Genomic DNA, 12,726 nt, shown 5'->3' on the forward strand with positions numbered 1-12,726 from the left:
TGGCCCACAATCCTACAGACTTCCAGTTTTATGTAAGACCAAGCCCTACTCACCAGATACTTTATGTTAGCTCTTCCGTTGTTACCAACGTTGGGCATAACGCATTGTTTTAAATTTGAAGATCACATACAAAACCTCATATTTGTCTTTGACAAAGCGAATCAATGGTCTCCAAGTCGGGGTGTTCAACACAATCCACCGGGTTGGGGAAAAACAGTGGAACTTTGGGGCAAGAACAGTAAGGAAGCAATTATACTTTCCTAATCTTTTAAGATTGGCACTAGTAGCTTCCTTTGGTGGGTGTGTCAGAGGGCTCTATGTTACCCGCAGCACAGGTGGGCCCTTGAGGGCTCCACAATGTGGGGGCCAATGGTGGTGACCTCGCGTATGCATGAATCTCAGGGGAATTTGAGGTAATATGGTCTACATGTGCTGGGTAAGTGGACTTGTAAAGCACACAATCTAGTTTTAGCTCAACTAATCCCCACAAAATGAAAAAATAGTTTGAATAGATTGCTGTAGAGAGACTGAGGATTAAAGACAATGCTAATAGTACAAGTCTGGGTAAAAACCAAGAAATTAGCAGAAGTGCTGTAGCTGGTGTGAGCTCTGCGTTAGCACATCGTGAGGGAAAAGTGAGATGGGACAAGAAGTCCGTCCCCTTGCCCCCAAAAGTAAAATTATCAAGAAGCTTCCTTGAAAGATGGATTTACATTCACTGTCATTAATGATGAAACTCGCTATCCCATTGTGCCTTGGAATATTAGTTATTAATAGTAAAGAGTCATCAAAATTAATGCTTAAAATATTACTTTGTACCTTTAACTTATCTACTTAAATTTTCTATTTAATGGAAAGTGTATGTAACGTATACATAAATATGCATATATTGGAGAGGCAAAATAAAAAAATTAGGGATTGCTATGGACTGAATTATGTCCCCCACTTCCCATGTGTTGAAGCTCTAGTGCCCAATGTGACTGTCTCTGGAGTTAGGGCTTTTAGGAAGTAATTAAGGTTAAATGAGGTCATGAGGATGGGGTCCTAATCCAATAGGATTGGTGGCCTCATGAGAAGAGGAAGAGAGAGAGAGCTCTCTCCATGCACACACACCCAGGCAAGGCCCTGTGAGCCCAAATCAAGAAGGCAGCCATCTGCAAGCCACGAAGAGGGCTCTCGCCAGAACCCGATGATGCTGGCACCCTGATCTTGGACTCCAGCCTCCAGAACTACGAGAAACAAATTTCTGTTGTTTAAGCCCTCTAGTCTATGGTATTCTGTTATGGCCGCCTGAGTTGACCAACACAGGGGTATGTGATCAAAAACGTTTGGGGACCACTGAAGTACATAATGTGTGGTTCCCATATATTCCTTCTCTGATTCTTCATTGTCAAATTCTTTCTCATCTGGGAAGTGGGAATAGCTCGGTGTGGTTGACTGTGGCAGTGATGGCCCCATCTGTTCTTGCTTGTTCCATGTCCTTGGGTGGTCCCCTCCCATAGAGACTTTGGCCTTGTGACTTGCTTTGGCCAATGGAACCATAGCTAATGTGTCACAGGCAGAGGCCTGGGAAGTGCTTGTGAGTTGGAGCTTGCCTTCTTTCTTACTGTGCGATCTTCTGGCACATGGTACGGAAGCCCACCATGGCCTCCAGGAGACTGAGAGACCATGGGGAGAGTGGCTGCAGACATCCCAGCTGAGCATGGGGCTGTCCTGGACCACCCAGCTCTGGCCAGGCTGGCCCAGACCAGAAGAAGTGCGTGGATAACCCACAGGGTCATGAGAAAGTACGAATGTTCATCGCTGGAAGTTTTGGGGTGGTTTGTTACACGGCAAAAGCAAAGTGAGCCAGTCAAGTATAGGGTCTTTCCCCTAGTTGAGATGCATTGCAGTCTAAAAACTGGATGGTCACCAGATGAGAGGACTTCCAACAATCCTTTGTTATTTGTCTTTGCGTTTCCAGGGGCTAGAACAGGGCCTCCCTTATATTAGATGCTCCGAAACATTTGTTGATTGAAGAAGACAGGTCATAGCAAACATACATGGAACATTGGAACATTTCCTAAATGTGTTGACATGGATGATTTTACTTACTCCTTCCCCTAGCTTTGAGGTAGGTACGATGATTGCCGCGCCCATTTTAAGACAGAGCAACCAATGCTTACGGAGGTGACAAAACTTGCCCAAGACCAGACAATTGGAAACAGCGGGTCTCTCCCATGTCTGCCTTCAGAGTACCTGCTTAGGTTCTGTGCAACACCACCGAGTCTAGACGGCCTATCTTTCAATACTGAATGAATTCTAAGGATGAAAGCTAGAAACGGAATTTTCAGAGTCGCTCTGTTGCTTACATTGTCCTCAGTGCACACATCTGGCCCCTCCAGGCACAGTGGGGGATGGGGTCCAATCCCTTAGCTCTGAGAACCAGGTTTCTCATGATGGTGGCAGCTGTGGGCCTGGTGGGCCCTGCCTGATCGGGGAGAGGTCACCAATGGAGGTCATTAGGAGTAAAAGACCCACAGCTCAGGAGCTGGCGGCTTCCAACGCCATCACCTGGGAGGGGAGCCAGGTGCCGCTCCAGCTTGGGCTCAGTGAGAACTAATTGATGCCAGTTGCCCTCCCTGGGACCCAGGTGGTACCCATTATGCAAAGCCAGCTCAGCGGAGGGTCTGTGCCAGGCAAGGTCTGCAGCCAATAGCTTTCCCTGCTGGCAGTCTGTGTGAGGCCTCCCTCCATCCTCAGATGGACAGAAAGAGCACAGATTGGATGACCCTGGTAGGAGCTGTGCACAAGCGGCATGGCTGGGGAGGGGCACACTTGTGATTTGCTAATGGCAGGCTCCCCTTTGAGGAGAGCAGTTCTGGCAGCTACCAGGTGAGGACTATAATAGTAACTGGCCAGTGTGCCCAGAGCTTTCCATCAGTTACTCTTTTAGCCCTTAGAGGGGCTGATTTCCCAGTTCTCGGTGCTCACACTCTGTTCTTCTCTGTTACACTAAACTGTTTGCTGTGATTCTCGTTTGCTTGCTTTATCATCTCTCCATCACTGGACTGCATGCCCCAGGAACATCGAGGTCTTGTCTGTCTTTTTCTCAGTGGTTTCTCTAGCATTATGTCATGCAGATAGTAGATGGACAATAAAAGTTTGTTAGGTGAACTCTTCAAGACAGACATTATTTTCCTTATCTATAAAACAGGAAACCAAAATTCAGAAATGTTGGATAACTTCCTCAAGGTTACAAAGCTAATGAATCTTAGAAACCAAAATTTTGAAACTTGCGAGGTTTCTCTAGAGCATGAGGCAGGTACCACCTGTGGTAGGAGGGAGACTTTAAGTAGTGCATAAACACACCTAAATAATATGGAATCAGCGGGCCAGCCCCGTGCCTGAGTGGTTAAGTTTGTGTGCTCTGCTTTGGTGTCTCGAGGTTTGCCAGTTCAGATCCTGGGCACAGACCTATACACTGGTCATCAAGCCATGCTGTGGCAGCATCCCACGCAGAAGAACTAGAATGACTTACAACTAGGATATACAACGATGTACTGGGGCTTTGGGGGAAAAAAAAAAGAAGATTGGCAACAGATGGTAGCTCAGGGCCACTCTTCCTCACCAAAAAAGCATTCCTTTAAAAAAAAAATATTGAATCATAATGCATAATTCGTTTTAAGAGGCAGAAAGCTTGAAAATATTTTTGAATGAGATAAGGTATCTTTCTCTCTCGTGTAAATGAACCAGAGACAGATAGGCCAGGGTTAGAAAGGCAATTCCATGATTGTCAGGAGCCCAGACTCCTACTCTGTTGCTCTGGTACCTGTATCATGTAAAGTCTATTTTGTAGCCCAAGATAGTTGCTGCAGCTCCAGCCATCATGTCTGCCCTCTAGCCATCAGGAAGAAGGGAAGATCCTGCCTCTTTCTTTAAGGGCCACTTCCTGGAAGTCGTGTACAACAATTCAGCTTATATTCCTTCGGCCACTGGAGAACTGAAGAAGAAAGGAGGGGAGGGAAGAACCAATACTTTCATTTCTATCGCTCTGTGAGGAGCCTGACTTTCACAGAGTCCCTGGGCTCATTGCTCTCAGCAGAGCCTCCAAGCCTGGAAGCTTTGATCAGAAGATCGAGAAGTGCCTGGTTGTTGGACAGGCAGTAGAGTATGACTTGCCCTATGGCTCTGGGGCCCAGGCTGATGAGGACAGGGAGTCCCTCTGTGTGAGGAGGGCCATGAGGGCAATTTCCTTTCCTCCCCAAGGTGTGTGTGGGAGAGAGGGAGGGGCTGCTCCCCTCATTGTGCCACAACCCAGCGAAGGGGAAAGGTTGTAGAAGAGCCCCTTATAGGGACTGGGGTGCCCACAGGAGGGGAAGCCCGCGGCTCCATCTGATCAGATACTGCTCAGGCCCTGGACGTGCTGATCTGCGATGAGCCTCACTGAGCAGCAGGGAGAGGGCTGGGGAGAAAGGGCAGGGCTAGGGCAGGCACTTGTTAACCCGTGTGTGCCCTGAACACCCAGGTTGTGAATTTCTCAGGTGTCTGGGGGACATGGCGGGAGGTGGCTGCCTCTGGCAAAGGGACCTCAGCAGCAAGAAGCTGTGGGGGTGGCTGCCAGTGGGGGCAGCTTAGGTGTGTGGTCGACTAGATCCAGATTGCTGGCTCAGGGATCTGGCAAGTGGAGGCCCCCATGGATCCAGGGGAACTCATGCCTGCACCCATAAGCCACCAGCATCTACAAGCACCCCCACCCCCACCCCTGCCCTAGGAAGGATTAGCCAGGCAACCAGAGCCTACAGATCCAGAGAAGACTGCAATGCCCCAGCTACACCAGGAGACCTCTGTCCTCTACCCCAAATTGCTGACTCCTAGCCCCCAAATCCTACAAGCTGGAGAAGGGAATGTTTTCTCAAAGGCAGACCAAGCTCCCCTTCAACTCCCAGGTGTGGGTGTGCAGAGGAGGGAGAGAGCAGACTGCCTGTCCCCACTCAAGTCCCCAGAGCTCCAAGCCCAATCGTGATGGGGAAGGAGTGATCTTGGAATCAGATAAGAGATTATCATTCCAAACCAGACTGGCTGAGTTTTAATAAGGAAAGGGATCCGAAAGCTCTGAAATATTCCCAAGATCTTATTAAGGAACGGGAAAGGGAGATTCTGTTAAGGAAGAGGCTGGCTCATTCTTTTATTCACCAGATGGATTTACCACCTACTATGTGCTAGCCACGGCCAGTGCATATGCCCCTGCGCTCATCACGGAGCTGGGGAGACAGATGATGGAAAATAAACACACATTCCGGGGTCGGGGAGGGAAAAGGGCTGTGAAGGACTAGGAAGGAGAGGGAGGGAGCACCGCCTCTGCGGAGGGATCTTGAACAAGGGCTTGGAGGAGTGAGCAAGAAACTCTTGTGACTACCGCGGGCTGACAGCTTTAGGCCAAGATTGGCATTTCCCCCCTATTTTCTACTAGAGGTGGCCTAGCCAGCCTAGTGGGGACTTCCAGAGGGCATCAAAGTTGGCTGATTATTAGAATCTCAGATTCCCACGCCCAACCCTGGGATTCTGATCAGTTGCATGGGGGATGGGCCCAGAACCTTTCTGAAAGCTCCTCTGCTGATTCTGATCACCTGAGGGTCTGAGAACAGGTTGACTCAGTGTTATCATCTGCTACTCACAAAGCACCTGCTGGGCTGAGGTGGGAGGTAGAATCAGAACTGAGAGCTCTTCCTGTGTATTAGGAACCCTACTGAGCACTTTGTTTGCATTGTCTTTTAAAAAAAATATATAATATTTGCAAGAACTCTGAGGTAGGTACTATTATTCTACCTATTTTGTGGGTGAGAAGACTGAGGCTCAGAGATATTAAATCACCTGCTTGAGATCACAAGATGACAGGTGGGAATGCCAGGTTCTGACCCAGGCATGAAACTGTGGCCCTGCCTCCTTCCTGCAGAGATAAGATAAACGCTTACTAAAAAGGGAACCGGCCACACAAGCTAACAATTCCAGGTGACAGATGAGTGTGGACCATGCACAATTTAAGATTTCAGAGGTGACAAAGAGCCAGTGAGGTCTGGATATTCAGGAATAAAGGCTGGACTGCCTCCGGTGGGGAGTCAAGTCTGGGGGAGGAGAAGCCAGCAGAAGACGACAGTCTGCAGTACGGAGCATGGCGCAGTCACCCAGCGAGAAGCAGAGACCAGAGCACACGTGGGTCCTGGATGAGGAAGTGGAGACAATACTTGCCTTGGCTCCTTATGGCAATCTGGACCCTCATCCCAGCACAGAGGGAGATAAACGGAGCCTGGGGGCCAGAATTTGCCTGGAAACAAATGTCAAACAGTGAAACTAGAGGTTTCCTGTTCAACGTATCTAAATATAGTAAGTCAGTGCAAAACTGAAATAGGAAAGGTCCTCAACCTGCATCTTTGTGACACACCCATTGACTGGCACTCAGGCACCTGTGTCCCCTCTGCCCTCCCCCCTTGCTACGTATCTGATCATTTGCACGATGCTTGGATGTACTTTGTTTTCTGTCTCCAAAAGTCCATGAGGTCTCAGTAGCCTTATAATAAACCGTCCTTTGTGTCAGCTAGTTTGGGTGGTTTCTGATCCCTGCAATCAACATATTCCTGTCCAGATAGAAATGATGAATCTGGTTTCTAATACAGGCCCGTTGAGATGTGGGGGTGGGTCATACAGGTTGAACTCTAACAGGAAGTTTGAAATTAAAAGACAGAAATTGAGTGATGTATTAGTTAAGATAATGCCAGCTGCTGTGACAGATAAACCCTGAAACCTTAGCAGCTTAACACAATAGAAGTCTATTTCTTGTTTACACCATGGTGTGTCAGGGTTCCCAGTCAGGCAGCCTTCATCCAGGGACCCAGATTCCTCCATATTGCGGCTCCTCCCTCCCATATAACCGTGGAGTCCCCTGTGCTCAGGCACAGATGGGCCAAGACTGTGGGGAAGCACTCTGGCCCAGATGTGACAAAGATCCTTCCACTCACTTGTCATTGGTGAGAATGAGTCCTCAGTCACATGATCCCACCAAAATACAAGGTGGCTGATGCTGTGGAAAATAGTATGGCAGATCCTCAAAAGTTAAACATAGAATTACCAACGAGCCAGCAATTCCACTCTTAGGTACATACCCAAGAGAACTGAAAATAGATGTTCTAACAAATATTTACTTGTATTGGAATGTTCACAGCAGCATTATTCACAATGGCTAAAAGGTGGCAACAGTCCAAATATTCATCAACAGATGAATGGATAAACAAATTGTGGTATATCCATACAATAGAACATTATTCGGTCATAAAAAGGAATGAAGTACTGGTAGATTCTACAGCATGGATGAATCTGGAAAACATTATGCTAAGTGAATGAAGCCAAACACAAAATGTTACATATTAAGTGATTGCTTTTATAAGAAATATCCAGAATAGGTAAATCTATAGGGACAGAAAGCAGATTGGGAGCGGGAGGAAATGAGGAGTAATTGCTTAATAGGTACAGAGTTTTCTCTCGGGTGATGAAAATATTTCGGAACTTGATATAGGGAGTGGCTGCACAACACTGCGAACGTATTAAGAGCCAGTGGTACACTTTAAAAGGGTAATTTTGTGTTATGTGAATTTCACCTCAATTAAAACAAATGCAAGGGCGCTGGGAAATGTCATCCCTAGCAGGGCAGCTGCTGCTCCCTGGTGACAACTCCACACTCCAGAGGGGGGTCATGCATCCATGGTGACCAGCTAAATATCTGTGTGCACCGTTGTTTCTCCTTCCCCCCGGAACACACCCAGCTCCTCCCCCAGGGAGATAATCCAAAGACCTCTCAGGTCACTGTATCCAGTTCAAAGCCGAGATGCACAGTCCTCTCTTGAGTGTGGAGGTGGCTTCTCTTGCTCTGGTGACTTGTACACTAACAGGACAAGCAATCTGAATCCCCCCACCTTCACACCCAATACCCAGAAGTGGAGCAGAACAGCATGATGACGGTACAAACTCGTATTCAGCATGTGGAAGACTGGCTGACGGGCAGCCGCTGGCCCCTGGAGACTGTGAGCTCCTTCTGGGAGCACTGAGGAGGTGGGACCAGGGGTGGAGAAGTTCCCTCACTAGATCCCCTTCTGATTTCTGGGGGTCCATTATTCTTTATGGCCCTGACTCCACCCTCTGAGAGAGTTCTCCTTGATCGTTATCTCCTGGGCCACATCTGAAGGGAATATTGGGGAGTTTGCCCTAGTTAGAGGCTGTACAGCCTGCACAAGCCAACCTCCTGCCTGTGCGATCTCGGGGCCCCAAGGGTTATTTAATGCTTGAATAATCAAAATCGTTGTTGGTTTGGGCTTGACACTTCTTTGGCAATAAAATGCCCTAAAAATCGTAGGGGGGCCAGCCCAGTGCGCAGTGGTTAAGTTTGCACTGTTCCACTTTGGCGGCCCAGGGTTCACCGGTTTGGATCCCAGGTGTGGACATGGCACTGCTTGGCAAGCCATGCTGTGGTAGGCGTCCCACATATAAAGCAGAGGAAGATGGCCACGGATGCTAGCTCAGGGCCAGTCTTCCTCAGCAAAAAGAGGAGGATTGGCAGCAGATGTTAGCTCAGGGCTAATCTTCCTCAAAAAAAAAGATTGTAGTATGCTTCTTACTAGACACAAAAAAAGGGCATTGTGTATGATTTTAGTTGTATGATGTTCAAAAACAGGCGAAATGGATCAATGATGACACTTCGCATTTGATTGGAATCCTATAGACAAGAAGACTCAGAGTGGCTAAGTGAATAGCCTAAAGTCACACAGCCAGTTTGAGCAGAGGCAGGACTAGAACCCAAGTCTCCAAATATACAGCCCAGGGAGCTCCCTTTCACACTTTGGCTTTCACGGACAGTGAACAGACACAGCAGTTTCCAAATGCAGTTTTTTTCTTTGGGTGCTTTTAATTAGCATATATGAAACACACTGCCAATCTAATTTAATTATAATTAGGTAACCAGAAGTCTGATTATGTTGTAAATTTAGATTAAAGAGCTGTTGTTTTCAATTAGGTTTGATTGTAAAGTGCTTTGACACTTTTCCTGGCCTTAAGGAAAGTTCACTATATAATTTCCCACTTACTTGCATTTTGTCCACAGGTCTGGGGTAGTAATAACTGGACTAAAGTTTCCAGGGCACCCCCATTCTGGTGCAGATTTGGACCTGGTACCTATCCCATTGGTGGCAAGGGCAGCTGGATGCTGCTGGTCTGTTGTGTCAGAGTGCTCTCGGCTGCGTGTTAGAGAAGATGCAGCTGAAAAAGGCTCAGTCCTCCAGGGGCCTGAAAGTCTCACACAAAAGAAGTATGGAGGTAAGGCAGCTCCAGGGTTGGCCAATTGCTTTCAAAACATACTTGAGGACCCAGGCTCATTCCACCTTCCTGCTCTACCAACTTCAGCATGTTGGCTTCTGTCCTCAGGCTTGTTGCTAAGTGGTTTTGTAATGGCTGCTGCAGCTCCAAGCTTTCCCCTGTCCCCAGAAGAAGACATTTGTTCCTTGCATCCCTTGAGCTTCCGGTAGATTTCTCATGACTTCTTGGCCAGGACTGCAGCACAGGACCCTTCGTAAGTCAACCACTGTTCTAAGGACTCACCACGATTGGCTTGGGCAAATCAAGTTCGTCCTGTAGTCTTTCCTAGAGCCCATGGTTGTCTGATGCCTGCCAGCAAATTAGTAGAGGCCTGGGGACAGGAATTGGCCATTGGCTGGGCTACCAACGATCTATGCCTGGAGCCAGTGTGCCCACAGCCTAGGCGTTTCTGGCTGAACCCAGTTTGGGTCTGCAATATCATGACCCAAGGAAGCTAGCTGCAAATAATTGCTTTTTGCTTCTCCATGAGGTATCTGCCATTCCTGTGTTCCTGAAGGCTGAGCTGCAGCACTGCCTGTAGGTGGTGTTGGCAGGGTAAGGCACAGCTGGGCAGGGAAAAGGATGGAAAAGAGGGGACCTTTTAGAAGACAGCGAAGGAGGCAAGCTGCCTGGAAGATGAGAGAGAAGTGCATGTGGCTGTGGTGGGAGTGGCCAAGCTCCCCCAGTTGTCTCTGGGGAACATTGAGAGATCTATCTGCCTTGGAAAGAAGGCGTCAGAGAGAACTGGCTTGGCCCCCTGCACCTCAGGTAATGCTCCCAGCAGTCCTGTGAGGTGCGTATTACCCAACCCAAACTCTACTGTTCTGCTGTCCCAGGCTGCCTCCAGAAGTGACCATCCACTTGGCACTCCTGTTTCCCCCTGCTGCCTTGTGTGGCCCACTTCTGGACAACGAAGTGTGGTGGATGTGTGGATACGTCCTGGGCTCAGACTTCCCGTGCGCACATTCAAGTTCCTCTCCTCCCTGACTTTAGGAATTTCTTTAAGCTCTCTTAGCCTCAGCTTCCTTATCTGAAAAACTCTGCCTCGTAGAGTTCTTGTGGGGATGAAATGAGATAATCCAGAGAAAATGCTTAGCACAGTATCTAGCAATTAGTTAACAGCCAACGAACATTCACTATTATTATCACTTAATAATATTAATATTATTATTCGTGGTACTCATGGGCCACATGGAAAAGCTGGCTAATGCTCTGGCCATCAGGACTCCAAGGCTCTTTTTCAGCATTGGTTTTAAGGCTAGTTCTGAGTCCAGAGGAAAGGCAGTACACGCTGGGTGGAAGGAGCCCCCGGTACGGGCCTGGCACACAGGAGGTGCACAACAAGTATTAGTTGCCTCTCTGCCTTAGAATTCTGCCAGCGGCTCAATGGCCTTCCCGTTTTCTCTGCTGTCAAGCCTCCAGAGCAATGCTTAACCCGTCACCTTGGAGACACTGTGCTCCGGAGAGAGGTTTCCATTTTGGATCTCTGGTGACTGCACAGGCAGCCTCCGCTCCCTTACCGAACATGTTCCTTAAACCGTCGGGAAAACTGAATGCATGAAAGTTGAACAATGGATCCATGTAGTTATAAGAGGCTGTTCCATTCTCAGAAAGCTAAAAATATTATAAAATCCTTGATCACAATTGTTCTTTTCAACAGTCCTTGACAGTATTTTCTTGCCTTTTGAACTTAATTTTGTTCATCTCTTTTGAAATTAAATACACAAGTAACTGGCTGAAGTCCAGTGAATGGCCGACAGAGTGGAGTGTTAGCAGCTCTTCTAATGGTTTCCATCGGTGTCTAAACGGAATTAAGTTAACAGGGTTTTTTTAAATCACTGGTATCAGATCATCCGATTTTCCATTTTCTACTCATTTTTACAAAACAATAAGGCAAAAACATGCAATTTTCATGAACAGATACTGTTGACTAGATAACGACAAGGAGCTGCCAAAACTGACCAATTGGCTGGCAGGAGGTACCGCTGTGCCAAGGCTGGAAATGTTTGGGTGTAGCATATGAAAGGCAATTTGGGGTTTAATGTATGAAAGTGCCGACTGTGAGTGGAGTAAATGGAGTTGTGACCCATTTGTATCTTCCTCTTTTTAAATATGACAAGATAGATACCAACTCCTGCCAGATGATCAGCATGGCCTTTAAAAGGCACTGGCCTCTGCCCAGGGCTAATCCACTGAGATTTTTGGCCCCCAGATCATGAAGCATCTTGGTCCAACCACCTGGAATGCCAATGAGAATTGCCTGGATTGACTGGCCATGAAAAACCAGGTGTTTTGTGCTCACTGCTGCCAAGTACGGATATGCCCATGGCACCTGCCAGGGCTGGCTGATGGCAGAGGGCCAGTCCTGAATTTCAACCCCAGGAAGGGCCTCCCTTCCAGGCCACAGATGAACTGTGTTAGGCCCAGGTGTCCCCGTCTGCTAAGACTCCATTGGGATTGGATGCTCTGGATCTTTCAATGCTGTTTCATCACTCAAAGTGCAAACAGTGACTTTGAATAAACTTCTGAATTCTCGTCTCCAAGCTTCTCTGTAATCTTCTCCTCTGACACAATCCTTTACCCTTTTCCTCCTTCACAACCCCTTTCACTGCTCCAAAGTCAGCACATTCTTTTATGCGTGTTTTCTTTAAATATTTCCTCCAAGTCTTTGCCTTAATCCAAATTTAGCTGTCCCCTGAGCTCAGCTTCCCTGTGACCTCTCAAGGGGACATTATTTCTCATACCCTGTATTCCTCTAATAGGGAGGAGGTGGCATTTGTTCCATTCCATTCCTTCCTTTCTCCCTTGTAAGCTCCATTGAGACTCATGCCATTGGAGTTTTCCACGTCACCTCCTCATAGTGACCATCTCCTTGTCATTACCTCCCCCTCATTTTCATTTCTAGATTACCTTTACCTCCATGTCAACTCCTGCCATCCCTTCCAGTCCTCTGAACTTTTATGTCCCTGGCCTCTACCAGGCCCAATTCTAATATTTGCAGCAAGAGGGCAAATAAAGGCTCATCTGTATGTCCAAATATTTAAATGTTACATATCCAGCTAACAAATTGTTAAATAACACATATCCTGTCCCCCTTCCTTGATAAACACACCTTTATATGACGACAAAAGAAATATATGTAAAGTTATGGTAAAATATCAAAGATGACTGAATTTAACTATTTTTGTGTATTTCTGGGTGCTCTTTCCATGAGCTTATTATTTAGATACATAATAAAAAAGTCATACATAATTCGTAAATTATATTTATTCCATAAAAGTTAATTTTCTTGCCTTCACGTAAGTAAATTACTAATTATGTTGTTATAATCAAGACTTTTACATAATT

This window comes from Equus asinus, chromosome 2 (assembly GCF_041296235.1).
Source record: "Equus asinus isolate D_3611 breed Donkey chromosome 2, EquAss-T2T_v2, whole genome shotgun sequence".
Lineage (NCBI taxonomy): Eukaryota > Metazoa > Chordata > Mammalia > Perissodactyla > Equidae > Equus > Equus asinus.